The sequence below is a fragment of the Dendrobates tinctorius genome, unplaced genomic scaffold, assembly GCF_039654945.1.
Source record: "Dendrobates tinctorius isolate UK_male_01 unplaced genomic scaffold, ASM3965494v1 ptg000064l, whole genome shotgun sequence".
NCBI lineage: Eukaryota > Metazoa > Chordata > Amphibia > Anura > Dendrobatidae > Dendrobates > Dendrobates tinctorius.
Window position 1 is genome coordinate 60,534,370 of NW_027361732.1, and position 16,653 is coordinate 60,551,022.

The following is a 16,653-nucleotide window of genomic DNA, read 5'->3' on the forward strand; positions in this document are numbered from 1 at the left end:
CCTGACTAGGTACACCTTATCGTCGTGGAATGGCTTTTATGCTCAAACTAGTGCTAAGTACCCTATGTTATTTATGTGTAATATTTCTGTTACTTATTAAGGGTGGTTTCACATTTGCGTTTCCAACAGCAGCGTCGGCCTGCGCACGGCCGCCGCGAACCCCCGCCCTCTGTTGCGCCTCCTCCGATAGCTCCGCCTAGGGGCGCATGACGCTGCATGCGACCTGCGTCCCCTATCTTTAGCACTGGGGACGCAGGCCGTGCGCAGGTATGCGTTTGGCGGCACATGCGCCCTTTTGACGGTGCGCCGACCGGCGCCATACGCAACCTGTTGCAATTTGGTGCCATAGAACAAATAGCCCCCTGCACAATGGCCACTTGTCATTTAAGCCATTTCCAATGTCCTTCAAATATGACAGAAAGTGACAGAAAGAGTTGCGGTAGCGTTATTAGAAGATGACTGGAGGAAACTGGACACATAAATCCCTTAAGACAAACAACACTAGTTTTCATGTTGTCAAAACTAACAATCCCCAAACCCCACAAGTATTAGTCAGTGAGGATGGGGAACACCTGGACTCCAGAGACACGCGTGTCATTGCTCCCTGTCTCCCAGCAAGGTGACAAGTGAGGGTCGTGCACAGCCCCTATGGATGAGAATGGCAGCGGAGAGGAGACGATAATGAGGTGCTGTGGAAAATGACACTCCAGCTTCTCTCACTGGGAAGGGCTTGAAGCCCAGAAATCTCATTGCTGCCGCCCATTGCTCTGCTCCTAGCACTCTCATAGTAATGTGAGCTAACAAGAAAGACTGGAGAGGAAAGAGGAGAGGAGCGGACACCAATGGAAGGAGCTGTCACAGAGAGGTCTGCGCTGCCCTGCGAGCTGGAGAGGGTTAAGCTCATGAAGTAAAGTACAGATTGCCTGTCTGCTCTGCATATTAAACACGCCGGGGATGTGTGTCCGCCGATCAGCCCCACGCTGACCCCAGATCTCCCGTGGGCTGCACGCAGCGCTGTGGATATGGTCACGCTGGCAGCAAAGTTCATGATGTGATGAGAATGTTTCCACTAGTGAAAGAAGACGACGCTCAGCAGAAGGAGCAGAAGGACGTGTCCCCTGTCCGAACTCACTGAGTGATTACACCTTCACAGGTAAGAGGCTGCTCTGTACGGAGCGTGAGGGCATTCCACGGGTGTCTGCTCCACTACTGATGGGGCTGTGTGTGCACACATCTAGTATTATACTAATCTGGCCGTAATATACACCTTATAATCTGGTAGTATAGATACACTGTCTAATCTGGTCGTAATATATACTGTATAATATGATAATATAGATACACTGTCTAATCTGGTCGTAATATATACTGTATAATATGATAATATAGATACACTGTCTAATCTGGTCGTAATATATACTGTATAATATGATAATATAGATACACTGTCTAATCTGGTCGTAATATATACTGTATAATATGATAATATAGATACACTGTCTAATCTGGTCGTAATATATACTGTATAATATGATAATATAGATACACTGTCTAATCTGGTCGTAATATATACTGTATAATATGATAATATAGATACACTGTCTAATCTGGTCGTAATATATACTGTATAATATGATAATATAGATACACTGTCTAATCTGGTCGTAATATATGCTGTATAATCTGGTATTATAGATACACTGTATAATCTGGTCGTATTATATGCTGTATAATCTGGTATTATAGATACACTGTATAATCTGGTCATATTATATGCTGTGTAATCTGGTATTATAGATAAACTGCATAATCTGGCTGTAATATGTACTGTATAATCTGGTATTACAGATATACTGTATAATCTGGTCGTAATATACACCGTATAATCTGGTATTACAGATACTGTATAATCTGGTCATATTATATACTGTAGAATCTGGTATTATAGATAAACTGCATAATCTGGCTGTAATATGTACTGTATAATCTGGTATTACAGATATACTGTATAATCTGGTCGTAATATACACCGTATAATCTGGTATTACAGATACTGTATAATCTGGTCATATTATGTACTATAGATATGCTGTATAATCTGGCCGTAATATGTACTGTATAATCTGGAATTATAGATGTACTGTATAATCTGGTCATATTATATACTGTATAATCTGATATAGCAATATATATTGCATAATTTGGTAGCGTACATATTTTATAATCTGGCAGTAATATATATATGTATATTCTAATAGTATACATGATGCACTGTATAAATGGTGGTATAGAAAAGTTGTTTAATCTATAGTGTATAGGTCTAGTAGTACTATATTCTGCATACTATAATGTAGTAGTATAGATATATACTATATAATCTGATAGTATAGATACATTGTGTAGTATAGACATGCTGTACAATCTAGTAGTGTATGTATAGAATGTATGCTGTATAATCCCGTAGCTGCATAAATATTAATGCTGCCTAATCTATTAGATTACTCAGCATAACTAATCTAGCAGTTTAGAAATAGTTTATTATCTAGTATTATAGTGATACTATAGAAACTATTAAAATATAGTTCTAGTGCGTAGATTAGTAGTGTAGATATAGTGTGTAATCTAGTAGTAGTATAGTTCTACTGTTATTCTATGCAATTTAATGATAGTAGTGTAGTCCTTCTGTATATACTGTTACACTGTGTAATAATAGTAGTTACACCATATGTAATAAATAGTCTTCTGTGGTAGTATAATTATACTGTTTAAGAATATGATGATACTGTATATAATGTAAAGTCTGGGAGTATAGTTATGCTGTATACTGTTATACCATATACAGTATGCTAATAATGGAATAGTTATCATTCATGTCCTGGGTATGATCTATGACTTTCAGCTTTGTTACTTTAGTACATAGATACAAAACAATAGCTGCTGAGCAATAGTAACCTGTTTAGGAGAGTACTCCGGCGCTTACAGACTTTAAGGCCCCGTCTCACATAGCGAGATCGTTAGCGAGATTGCTGAAACGTCACAGATTTTGTGATGCAACAGCGACCTCGCTACGTGTGACACATAGCGGCGACCGGCCCACCGCTGGATATTGCTGATCTTACTCGAATGTCCTGGGCCATCTTTTGATCGCTGGCGTCCCGCTGGCCAGCGCGCATCGCTGTTTGACCTGACGAGCGACCTTGTTGGCAATGCAGAACTCAGGGATGCAAGCGGGAGTCGTCTGAATAGCTGCTGTGTGGCAAGGTCCCAACGACCGCCGAGGTCATTATATGGATCGCTGGATCGTTGCTGCGTCATTGAATAGATCTGCCTGTTTGGCAGCTTACTAGCAACCATGTAGCGACTCACCAGCGATCCTTACCAGGTCATATCATTGTCAGGATCGCTGGAGCGTTGCATAGTGTAACGGGACCCTTACTGTTACCTATATAACCAGGGAAGCGATAACGCAATAGATACTACACAATAGAAGTTCTCTGTACATAGAGTTCAGATTTATGCATTAGGATAAGCATCTCTGCAGGTATAGCAGAACATGGAATTTCCCCTAACCCCTGATAATATCTCTATGTGCTAGTTGTAGCTTAATCTAGACCACCAAGTAATGCCTGAAACAACTGAATCACAGCCCAGCTCTTCTACATTTTTCTGTCTTCTTGATCATTCAAATTTAATTGCTTGTTTACACACATTTTATGGGTTGAAATTTTGTATTTCATATGACAGACATATACTTATGCCAATTCTAGTATTCTATATGTCACCCATTTTCTATATGTCTCATCTTTCTAAATTTTGCACACTTAAATTTTGGAAATTGACAAATATCTATAATGACCTGGAAGGAAACAGTTAAATAACACATTTAACTCGGCTAGATCTCTAGAGGTAACAAAACTGAATTTTTCATTGATTCTTTTGTGCACTGTAGTAACTCACTGACTAAAATACATGTATGATACAGACTATGAAAAGGCAGTTCCGCATTAGATAGATAGACATGGGATAGATGGAGGGATAGATAGATATGAGATAGATAATAGATAGAAGAAATCTAAAATTCATAGGCAGCACACCATTTTAGTGAAAAAAGAGCTATTTAATAAGCCCAAAAAGGCGATGTTTCACTCCAAACAGGAACCTTTCTCAAGCCTAAAATGGTGCGCTGCCTACGAATTTTGGATTTCTGCATTTGGGGTTTGGCATTTGCCTGGGGGGCTCTGTACCCGGGCTCTCTCTTTTGTGCTGATCTAATTTTTTCTGTTTTTTAGATAGATGGATAGAGAGATCTGGGATAGATAGATAGATAAACTTTAGATAGATAAAGTGATCTAAGCATATAACTAGAATTGGGCACATATTTGACATAAGTAGTGAAAACGTCAGAAATGTCTCGGGGCTAGTTCCCCTTGTACAGAATGCCGGTTTGGTTTCATATAAGGTGTGGTGCGGCCATTAGTCATACACAGCTACTTATTACGTCAGTTTCCTGTGCACATTTTCACCTTTAGCTGCATATAAGAGAATGAATCCTTACTGATCTAGAGCTGTGCTTAGGTATAAAACTTGAATTCAGCAACAGAAGATGTTCCTGCAAATGTCATTGTTAGTCTGTGGTAGAAAGGTATAAAGACATCAATCTTACTGAATAGGTCACATCAAGCTTGAAGTCTGCTGTGACTTGAAAGTCCGCAGTAATTCTCTTCTGTCCGCGTGCACACTCTGTTTATCCGCTCTGATCCTTCTATATACATCCTGTAGGAACAGTTTAATGTGAGCTCCTTTGCAATTCCAATTGTTTACACATTTTTTCAGCCCGCGCCGGACTTTAATTAAAATCAGAGATTTTTGTAGTTTTTGTGAAATTAAAAACTTCAGTAATAAGAAATGTAAGAAACTAAAAAAGAGCCTGTCACTGCTCCGAATCCAAGCTCTCTGTGTGTAATGTAAGTCATTAGGCGAGTGTAATTCTCATTTAATGGCCCTCAGCTAGTATTACATTTGGTTTAACCTTTTTTATATCTAGTGTATACATCAAAGACCCCACTTTAAAGTATCATTTCTTGGACTTCTATGGTTTATAGGCATTTAAACTTGAACTGATTCATTTTCCAAGCTCGTATTCAATGAGTACAGTGTATATCTACAGAATTAAAAGCCTCCAGGCAATATGTGTTAGCAATTCCGTATTCATTTTTGGGTTATTAGATGTCCTTATATAACTTCCTATTTGATGCCGGGTGTTTGGTATCTGAACTGAGAAAAGACAAGTTGGCAAATTTAGAAGTCGTGTATTCCTTAGAAGACCGCTCAACTAATTGCTTTAACATGTCCATCGTTAATAAAAACCATATACGTCTATGGTGCTTCTTTATTCTATGTAATGACAAACACTCTTGAACTCAAGATTGCCAAGAAGAAACCGGTACTAATGGAAAATATGCAATTATTTATGTCGTAGAATCACAACTATTATGTATATGAAGTGCTATATGGCGTATATGGCATATTTTAGCAGAAGTTGAATTAATTAGGTAAACGATACAACCTTCTTAAATCGACCCTCCTGTTAACAGACAATTTCCAATGCCGGTGTTACCATCTGGAAAACACTCTATCCTTGTATTAGAGGAGAAGCCTACAATGTCAAGTTTGCGCTCTCATAATATTAGCTCTACTATTTGTTTGACTGTACACTAGTCCATACAGACTACATAAGGGTACACGTATGTTCCTGAACACTTTAAATTAATTTTTGTATGGTTATGGTATGCCATCTGTTCGATCGGTTTAAAAATGTGAGGCTTAAACCTGAGGATATCAGGGCATCAGCTCTCAGGAGATATTAATTCACCTTCCAGAGACAGAACAGGTTGGCAGTCTGTGAGAGCAATATTCGAAGGGAGAAAGTAAAAGGAATAACTCTTCACTTTAGGAAGAAAACTTTATCTAGTGTCGTCTGGGTACTTTGCGGTCTTCACATGGTGTAGGATCTTTGGAGTTTTGGGGTGCCAGTTATTATTAGTTAGCAAGAGCTGCTTGATCATTAAATGGGGATTTATTACAAATAGGATATTTACACTGACGTACATAAGGAAAGCCTAAGGGGAAAAGGTACAATGCAAGAGAAAAGGTAATAGGAGAGGGTGGTGTACAATATGCAGTAGGAAGAATGCCTAACTAGCTTGGTGTGCTACCTTTAAATCACAAAACAATCACTGACCTCAGGGAGACCAGTCAAAGAAAACACGGCGGCAGCCGGCAAAGTCACTCAATCAGTGAAATCCTAGGTGCATTGCTCCCTGGGAAATACGAATATGCAAATAAAGTCCATGGAGCCTCGTTTAAGAGTCTCAAACACGGGACTAGCCAGATCTTCCTCCAGGGAAGGACCCAGCCAAGGAGTGGCTCCTTTCGGAAACCACCATTACCACCATATTAAGTGGCCCTTTAAGACCTTTAAATCAGTCACACAGTCAGACATAACCCATACCTTGTCCATCCCTGGAACACCTCCATTTAATATTATTATTATTTATTTATATAGCACCATAAATTCCATGGTGCTGTACATGAGAAGGGGGGGTTACATACAAAGTTATAGATATCCTTAACAGTAAACAAATTTACAATGACAGACTGGTACAGAGGGGAGTGGACCCTGTCCTTATGGACATACATTTTATGGGATAGTGGGGAAGAGACAGAAGGTCGGGGGTGCAGCAGCTCTGGTGGTGATGAGGCGGCAGCTCAGGCGGTGGTGAGGTGGCAGAATGGTCATTGCAGGCTGTAAGCTTTCCTGAAAAGATGGGTTTTCAAGTTCCGTTTGAAGGATCCGAGGGTGGTGGATAATTGGACGTGTTGAGGCATGGCATTCCAGAGGATAGGGGATATTCGGGAGAAATCTTGGAGGCGGTTGTGTGAGGAACGAATAAGTGTGGAGGAGAGTAGGAGGTCTTGGGAGGATCGAAGAGTACGTGAGGGAATATATTGGGAGATTAGTTCTGAGATATAGGGAGGGGAAAGTTTGTGGATGGCTTTGTAGGTCAGTGTTAGTAGCTTGAACTGGATTCGTTGGGGAATTGGGAGCCAGTGGAGGGATTTTCAGAGAGGGGAGACAGGGGAGTAGCGAGGAGAGAGGTGGATTAGACGGGCAGCAGAATTGAGGACAGTCTGGAGTGGTGCAAGAGAGTTAGCAGGGAGGCCACAGACGAGAGTGTTGCAGTAGTCAAGTCGGGAGATGATGAGGGCATATACAAGAGTTTTAGTAGCTTGAGGACTGTGGAAGGGACGGATTCTGGAAATATTTTTGAGTTGGAGGCGACAGGAGGTGGCAAGAGATTGGACGTGTGGTTTGAAGTACAGGGCAGAATCGAGAGTTACTCCGAGGCAGCGGATTTTGCGTGCTGGAGAGAGCGTGATGCCATTTACCATAATAGATATATCGGGTAGGGAAGATACGTGAGATGGAGGAAAGATAATGAGTTCAGTTTTGTCTACGTTGAGTTTTAGGATGCGAGAGGTGAAAAAGATGGATATGGCTGATAGGCACTCCAGGATTCTGGACAGCAGAGAGGTGACATCTGGGCCAGAGAGGTAGATCTGAGTGTCATCTGCACAGGTGGTACTGGAAGCCATGGGACTTTATGAGATGTCCTAGGCCAAGAGAATAGATGGGGAAAAAAGTAGGGGCCCCAGGACAGAGCCTTGGGGGACTCCAACAGAGAGGGGACTAGATGAGGAGGTAGTGTGGGAGTGGGAAATGCTGAATGTGCGGTCAGAAAGGTATGAGGAAATCTAGGACAGGGCAAGGTCTTTGACGCCAAGGGAAGAAAGAATCTGTAACAGTAGGCAGTGGTCAACTGTATCAAAGGCAGAGGACAGGTCAAGGAGGAGGATGGAGAACTCAATACTGAAAGTTTCCAGCTTCCAAATATATACAAAAATTTATTCAAGGCATAAGAACAAGGATAAACGGACATGCCCCATCATAGCGGAAAGCTAAATTTTTGTATATTTGGAAGCTGGAAACTTTTTCATTATTGATTTACTCCACGTGTGGCTTCACAAAATATCTGAGCTTCCACGCACCACTACTAGCCAAGAAAGCAGGTGAGCTGGTTACCTTTATTTTTTGCACAGGATGGAGAACTGTCTGTTAGCTTTGGCTGTGAGTAAGTCATTAGTAATTTTGGTCAGGGCAGTTTCATTGGAGTGGTGGGGGCGGAGGCCAGATTGAAGGATGTCAAGGAGGGAGTTAGATGAGAGGTGGGAGGAAAGTTGAGCAAGGATATGCTGTTCAAGTAGTTTGGAAGCAAACGGGAGCAGTGATATGGGGCGATAGCTGGGCATAGCAGTTGGGTCAAGGTTTGATTTTTTTGAGGATGGGTGTTATGGTGGCATGTTTGAAGACAGAGGGGAAGGTACCAGAAGTTAGGGATAGGTTGAAGAGATGGGTTAGGGCTGGAATGATCATGTTAGTGAGGTTGGGCAGCAGGTGGGAAGGGATGGGGTCAAGTGCACAGGTGGTGAGGCGCGATTTGGAAAGGAGATTGGTAAGCTCTCCTTCAGTGATGTTGGAGAAGGAGGTTATTGGGGAAGGGCAGAGGTCTGGTATGTGGAGCGGTTGGGGTGGTGGAACTGTAACGGTTTGCCTTGTTTGGTCAATCTTGTTTTTGAAGTAGGTGGCAAAGTCCTCAGCAGAGATGAGGGGAGTTGGAGGTGGCAGTGGTGGACAAAGGAGAGAGTTGAATGTGCTGAACAGTTGTTTTGGGTTGTGGGACAATGAAGATGCAAGGTTTGTGAAATAGGTCTGTTTAGCAGAGGTGAGGGCTGATTTAAAGGCAAGTGTAGCTTGTTTGAAAGCAGTGAAGTCATCTGGCAGGCTTGTTTTCTTCCAACACCGCTCCGCGACCCTGGATGCTTGTTGAAGTTTTTTGGTGAGGTTGTTGTGCCAGGGTTGCCTATTGGTTTGTCGCACTTTGCCATGCATGAGACGAGCGACTGAGTCTATGGCTGATGTGAGGGTGGTGTTGTAGAAAGCGGTGGCACTCTCCGTGTTGTGGAGTGAAGATATGGACGACAGAGGTAGAAGAGAGTCTGAGAGTCTGTGAGTGTCTAGGTGTGCAAGGTTTCTGCGAGGATGTGCTAGTGGCTGGACATGGGGGGGCAGGTGAGAAAGACAAGGATGAGAAGGTGAGTAGATGGTGGTCAGATAGGGGGAAGGGAGAGGTTGTGAGATTAGATAGGGAACATAGGTGGGTGAAGATGAGGTCTAGTGTATGTCCATTTGTGTGGGTGGCTGTGGAGGACCATTGAGTAAGTCCAAAGGATGAGGTAAGGCTGGTTTCACATTTGCGTTAAAACAACGCTGCGCCCTGCGTCGTTAAGCCCCGCCCCGAGCCGGCTCCCTGCCCGCCCCATCTGGGATCACCACCTACTTTCGCATTTGCACGCATGCGATCGGCGCACCCTATCTTTAGCATAGGGTGCGCAGATCATGCGCTGCCAGTGTGAAAGTAGCGTGCTGCGCACTTTTGACAGTGCGCCGTGCGCGCCGAAATGCAGCATGCATTTGTCAGAAGAGAGAAAGTGGAGGAGCCAGGTGGAGAATTGGTCGATGAAGGCAGTGGCTGAGCCCGGTGGTCTGTATATGACAGCCATATGGAGATTAGAGGGAGAGTAAATGCAGACAGAGTGAACCTCGAAAGAAGGGAGGGTGGGGGTTGGATAGGGTTGAAGGAGCAGTTTTTAGAAAGGAGGAAACCCACTCCTTCACCTTGTCTGTTGCCAGGGTGAAGAGTGTGGGTAAAGTGGAGGCCACCGTAACTCAGTGCTGCTGGGGAGGCCGTGTCAGGGGGTGTCATCCAGGTCTCAGTGAGGGCCAGGAAGAAAAGGTTGTGGGAGGTAAAGAGGTCGTGGAGCTTGTTGCAGATGGAGCGATCATTCCAAAGTGCTCCGGAAAGAGGGTGCGGGAGAGGGGGGGTCAGTGGCACAGGTTTTAAGTGTGAAGGATTGCGGTAGTTTGTCTTAGCCTTAATCCTCCCCCCTATCTTTCTCATACTATGTGCACACGTACTTTTTTGGGTGTGCGGATTTTGTAGAGAAAACCGCAGGTAAATCCGCAGGACAAAAGTCCTGCGGTTTATCTGCGGTTTTGCTCTGTGGTTTTACACCTCATAATGGACGAGATGTAAAACTGCAGCGTTTCTGCACCAAACAATTGACATGCTGCGTTTTGTAAACCACAGCAAAACCGCACGGAAAAAAAAAGCAGCATGTGCACAGCTTTTTTTTATTTCCATAGAAAATAAAGGTACTGTACAACACAGCAGAATGTGCTGCGGACCCGCAAGTACAGGAACGCAGCGGAACCACAGCAGAATCCGCACCGTGTGCACATACCCTAATGGGATGTATGAGGCAGGGGGGGCCAGGATTGGGGGATATGTCACCAGCAGTGAGAAGAAGCAGAGAAAGGGAAAGCAGGTGGGTGAAGGGGAGTGATCTTCTTGTATGTTAGTAGGAGAGGTCTGAGGTTAAGGAGTATGTCTGCAGATAAAGCGAGGTGGGGGGTAAGAGAGAGGGGGAGATAGTTATTTAGTTCAAGGGTGCAGGGGTTTTGGGATGGTGAAGGAGAGTGAAGATTAGTGGAGCAAAAACGGTGATGGCAAATGTGAGCATGGTTAAAGAGCAGAGTAAAAAAAAAAAAAAAAAAAGCAAGTAAAGTAAGAAAGCACTTGTTAGTCTTACCGTCTGACCGATTTCTGGACTTTTTCTGGTATACTAGATTATGGCCCGATGCTATCGCATCGGGAGGATGCGATAGCATCACACCTCTTGCCCTGTTAACCCTCAACACGCACACTCCTCAACACACACTCCTCTCACCTTTCACCATCTCCACTCACTCTTTCACTCCACATACGACCCCTTCTCTCACTCTGTCTCTCATACTCACGCTGTCATCGCCGCTGGTCCACGATCCCCGACATCTTCTTCCACCGGCGCCATCCTGGATCCAGACATTGTCCACGCCGGCGACATTTCTTGCGGCGACGCCATCTTGAGTATCGTGAAATCCCGCGATAGTCAAGATGGCGTCGCCGGAAGAACATGTCGTCGGCGTGGACGACGTCGGGATCCAAAATGGCGTCGGCGAAATCTTGCGAGTTTTCACCGACGCCATTTTGGATCCCGACGTCGTCCTCGCCGGCGACATGTTCTTGTGGCGACGCCATCTTGACTATCGCAGGATTTCGCCGATCCAAAATGGCGTCGCCGCAAGAACATGTCGCCGGCGTGGAGGACGTCTGGATCCAGGATGGCGCCGGCGGAAGAAGATGTCGGGGATCGTGGATCAGCGGCGATGACGGCGTGAGTATGAGAGACGGAGTGAGAGAAAGGGTCGTATGTGGAGTGAAAGAGTAAGTGAACGTGAGTGGAGATGGTGAAAGGTGAGTGGAGTGTATGTTGAGGGTTAACATGGAAAGAGGTGTGCGGTGACGTCACCGGTTACAACTGGACGGAAGTTGTTACAACCGGAAGTTGCTTAGGGCATTTATTATTATAAATTTCTCATGTATCACTTTAACTATGTCACTGCAAATGATGTCACATCTGACCAAGGTCATACTGTATCTGACCTTCTCTGTTCAGCTTATACAATGCAAATGTCCATGAAATGAAGCTAGGTGAGTGAGGGATGGAGGACAGTTCACAGCAGGGGGCAATTAACAGATTGGAGTTAATGGGACATTTGACTAGCATCAAAGTTGAAGAAAGAGGTGCTATAAGATGGAAGGATGGAATGTGTGAGGAGCATGGGTTTATCAATATGCATACAGTCAATTTGAAATATGATACATGGAATTAAAGTCAGGGAAAAAACAGAGTACAGACGTACCAATTAAAAAAAAAAAACAGAGTGTGAACAATGCATGAGGGTTCAGGGATTCAGTGAGTATTCTGGGTTAAGAAGCTGGTTCAGCAGACATACCAATTAAAAACACAGGGTGAACAATGCATGAGGGTTCAGGGATTCAGTGAGCATTCTGGGTTAAGAAGCTGGTTCAGCAGACATACCTGTGGATGAAAGCAGATGGTTCAGGACATGGCAGCATGAAGGAGAATAAACCATGGTTTATCAATCTGGTATATTTCTCATGTATCACTTTAAATATGTCACTTCAAATGATGTCACATCTGACCTTCTCTGTTCAGCTTATACCATTCAAAATAGTATCATCCAATCAGGTCACAGTGCTTTAAGTTCTCCAGAAACATGTATATGGCTACTAATGATGACACTCTCCTGAAGGTAGCGCTGTTAGGTCCAGAATGATTAGGAGGGTTAAGAATCAAACGTGATTGCAGTGGTCTTCATTTTCCTGCAGATGCCATCCTTGTATATAGCCAAAAGGGCCTTGTGGGGTAAGGTTCAAATTCCATTTATGCTAGGTTGCAAGTTGTCCATCAAAACAATGTTTTGTAAGCCAACACCACAGGGATTGTGTACCTTCGAAGAGGCCAGACAAGATGTCCACCTTGCATTTAGGTGCTCTCTTTACTCTATCAACACTAAAAAGGCATCAAACCACAGGACACACAATTGTCTTCATGCCTCACAAGTTTCATGACCAATCCCCTTACAGCTCATGGTCTATTTCTTTGATGTAGGCCTTTGGTGTTATCCAGAACTCATGGAATCAATTGTGAGTTCAGTGTTCTTATGAAGCATGCTGTTAGGTGTCGGGTTCCTGTCACTGCACAGTGGGAATCCTGAGCCTTGCTTCCAGCGGACTCCCATTCCTCTCCAGCCGCAGAGGAGGTTGCTCAGCAAACTCGTCAGTCCCGGCACTCTGCCCAGACCAGCTCCGTGGGTTTGCTTGCTGCTTCCACCTCTGTCACAGCTTTGGCAATGCAGGCTGCTCAGCAGCGAGATTCTCCAGGGACTAAGTCCTCATGTCGGGCCACTGAGCTCGCCCGTGGAGTGATCTCCCATTGGAGATCAAAGGTCACGTGCTCATGTCCTGCTCCTGTTTGGATTGGCCCATCCGAGAATCCAGGAAGGTCCTGGACGCTCGCGACTATAAAAGGTGCGCTAGGATAGACTGTATTTTCAGACTATGAGGAGTGAGTGGTGTATGAATGTCTCTGGTGACTGACTCATTATGAAACCCCTACCCTTGGTACGCATGTGTTGTGCAGCCTAGTCTGCTAGCGCCAAGGCTTAGGCGTAGGTAGGTCAGAGTTTGAGTCAGGCATTAGCCATCATCAGTGACTCAGCACGCCTCCGGGCCCCGTGCTCCACACTCCATAGCCAGCATCTATAGCGGCGCTCGGGGCAGCGACGCAGCGCGCTCAGTGGGCCTAGAAGGACGCTAACCCCGTGTCCTTGGGGTAGAGTTCTGTGGCCGCTTGCTGTGCGCTCTTTGGCCAGGATCTGTGAGTTAAACAGGCTCCAGCATCCACGTTCAGCGGCTGTGAGGCTCTGTGAATTAACAGAGTCCGCTCCTGTTCACATTGGGTGACGTAACCCACATGTGACTGTTTTTATGCCGCTCTATTCTTCCGCCATTACCAAGCAGCAGTGTACAATCTCTGCATGGTGGACCCTGGGCTGCCAACGCACCTTCTATTATTTTATAATTTGGTGTGTTCCGCCAGCCCTAACATTATCCTAGCACCAGGGTCTGGCTAATAATGGCGGACGAACAACGACTGCATAGATACATCCAGCATCTGGAGGGTAGGTTGGCAGCGCTAGAGCATTCCACCTCATCTGCGGATGTTACTTCGGTCGCTGTTCAAGCAGTTACAGAGGCTGTCGCCCATGTCTCCAAGGCCAGCCCTGCCCCAACCTTGTCTCGCCTCCCGCTGCCCGAAAAGTTCTCGGGTGATAGTGCTTCATGCAGGGTTTCGTGAGTCAGTGCTCCATTCACCAGGAGTTGCTGGTCACACGATTTCCCTCTGAACGGGCCAAGGTGGGATTTATCATCTCCCTTCTGTCGGGCAGGGCCTTGGAGTGGACCACCCCACTGTGGGAGCGTGGGGATCCCCTGGTACAGAGTGCTACCCATTTTCTGGTCCCTTTGAAGCAGGTGTTCCTGGGGCCTCGGGTCACGCACGACACCGCACTGCAGTTGCTGGCCCTAACCCAGAGTTTGTCTCTGGTCAGTCAGTATGCCATCCTCTACAGAACTCTGGCCTCAGAGCTTGAGTGGCCAGATAAGGTTCTCATACCTATATTCTGGAGAGGCCTGGCTGATCATGTCAAAGACGCCGTGGCCACCAGGGAGGTGCCCACCACTTTGGAGGAGCTCATTATGGTCTCTAATAGAGATGAGCGACTTTGCCTTTTTTTGGGTCGAGTCGGGTTTCACGAAACCTGACTTTCGCAAAAGTTGGGTCGAACGAAATCTGCCGATTATTGTGAAAAGTCGAAGTCCAACTGAAACACGAAACCCAATGTAAGTCAATGGGGAAGAAAAGTCGGCAGTGAGTGGAGGACAGGAAACACACCTAGAGTGCCCATTTTAATGCCAAAAACATCAATTCTTATTCCTTAAGCTTGTCAACCTTAATGTACTTTATAACAGTTAGGCATTGAAAACTGGGGGTTATTTGGCTAAGGTTGTGGGGGGTTGTGCTGGCTCCAGATTTTTTGTGGGCTCAGGGCCAAAGAGTGTCAATGGGCTCCTTGAACACATGACACAATTCATGATTCTTTGATACGGCAGAGAAATAGCGGTACAGTACAATGAAAAATACTTAAATTCTTACATCACATGACTGATATCCATTTTAAATTCTCCAATAGCTCCAAAAACAGACAGTATATTCCTCCATACAATATTATGGCCACCGCATAGTGCGCCATACAGAGTAATGAGGCCCAAATATTTCTCCACACAGAATCATTGGCCCCATATAATGTTCGATACAGTATATGATGAGCTCCACATGCTACAGTATGTTGTTCACCATGGATGAAGCTCCAGTGTCTTATTGGCCCAAATAATGCTCCACATATAATGGGCCACATTTCTAATGCTCCACTGTATAATGGGCCCTGTAAATGCTGCTCCAGTGACTGATGTCCACCTTTGGAATGCTCCAGTGTATGGTAGGCCCCAGATATCATTCTCCAGAGTATCGTGCTCCCCAAAAATTGCTCGCAACCTTTAAAACAATTAAATAAGTCTCCTCGCTAAGGAATCCCTGTACTCTGGACTCCTCGTCGTCCCCATCTTCCATCTCTCTGCACTTGGACTGTTTAGGCAGAGGGCGTACAGACGTGATGTCATTGCGCTCTTTGACCAGAATGTCACTGTCAGGAAAAGTGTTTGGTTTCTGGGGGCAGTATGGTTTCAAAGCTGAACCTTAAAGGAATGTCCAGAAGGGCACCACCAGGAGTGGAGCCTGCGGCTTAATTGGACTCCACACGGGCAACCTCAACCATGCCATCCACAAAAAATCTGCACAGATTGCAAGCTTAATTCCGTTAACGAATGAGACTCAGGCATGCCTCCGCAGTCTGCATCCAGCTTACTAGAGGGACACGCGAGGTTCTGGCACGCGAGATCGGCCAATAACGTGTCCGGGGCTGCACGCGTGCTACAATAAAAGGACCATCGTCTATCGCTTACAGGTGCGGATAACACGCTGAACCCCGTTAGTGATGGGGATCTGGGATTACAATTCTTCCCCGCGAACAAGCATTTCCCAGTAAGTGCAGGTCAACCGTAATTCCAGAATTAAGCCTAAACGGCATTCCAGAAAGAATGTGAAAAAATTAAGTGTCCAAACCACAGGTGCTGTAGCTTGCTTAACAGCTGGGCTCCTCTGCTGAGTAGCACACAGTTCTTACATAAACAGGCGGCATAGCTTGGTTCACTGGTGGCCAACTCTGCTGAGAAGCATACACAGTTACTAGGCCCAAAGTATTAAGTGGTGTAAATGCAGTCAAAAACTGGTTCTTTCATAAACAGGCGGCATAGCTCGGTTCACGGGTGGGCACCTCTTCTGAGTAGCAGACAGTTAGTAGGCCCAAAAGGATTTTCAGGACAATATGCGGTAAAAAATTATTAGAAACACACACGGTGTAGCTCCTTCACAGGTGTACTACAACGCTGGCTACCAGACACCGCTACTATGCCCTAAAACTGTCTATTATCATTGAAAACCATTATTAATGTGAAAAAAAAAAAGATGCGCTTTTGTTTAACGAAACGTTCTCGAACAGGCACATTTTAATCAAAGTGTTGTAGTTCAACGAACGGATCTAACACCGCCGAAAACAGCTAAAATTTGAACTTGGCCAACAGTTCCACTCAAAAACTACTCATCTGTAATCAGGAGGCAGACTCAGACGGTCTCAGGCACAGTATGGATTCGACAAGATTGCAGAAAGTTGAGAAAGGGTACAGTATCACCGGATAACAGGTGTGTATATATAGCATAGTTTAAACATTTAAAATCTCCGTGTTTATATCTGGAGTCCGACAAAGACACTCACAGCCTCAGTATGGATTAGACAACAATCTAAAAAGTAGAAAAAAGGAAATGTTTTTGAAGCGTACACCAGTATACACTGTTGGGGTATTTTTAAATCTTCATATATATTTCTGTCTC

General features: G+C 44.7%; 1 protein-coding gene across 1 annotated transcript in view; it reads left to right on the forward strand.

The window, feature by feature from the left end:
• The first annotated feature begins 769 nt into the window (after positions 1–769).
• The window catches only part of SLITRK6 (SLIT and NTRK like family member 6), a 98,697-nt gene continuing 82,813 nt past the window's right edge, over positions 770–16,653 (forward strand). Inside the window, exon 1 of the mRNA XM_073580447.1 lies at positions 770–1,153. The gene's annotated coding sequence lies outside the window, so the exon portion shown is untranslated. The remainder of the gene's footprint in view (positions 1,154–16,653) is intronic.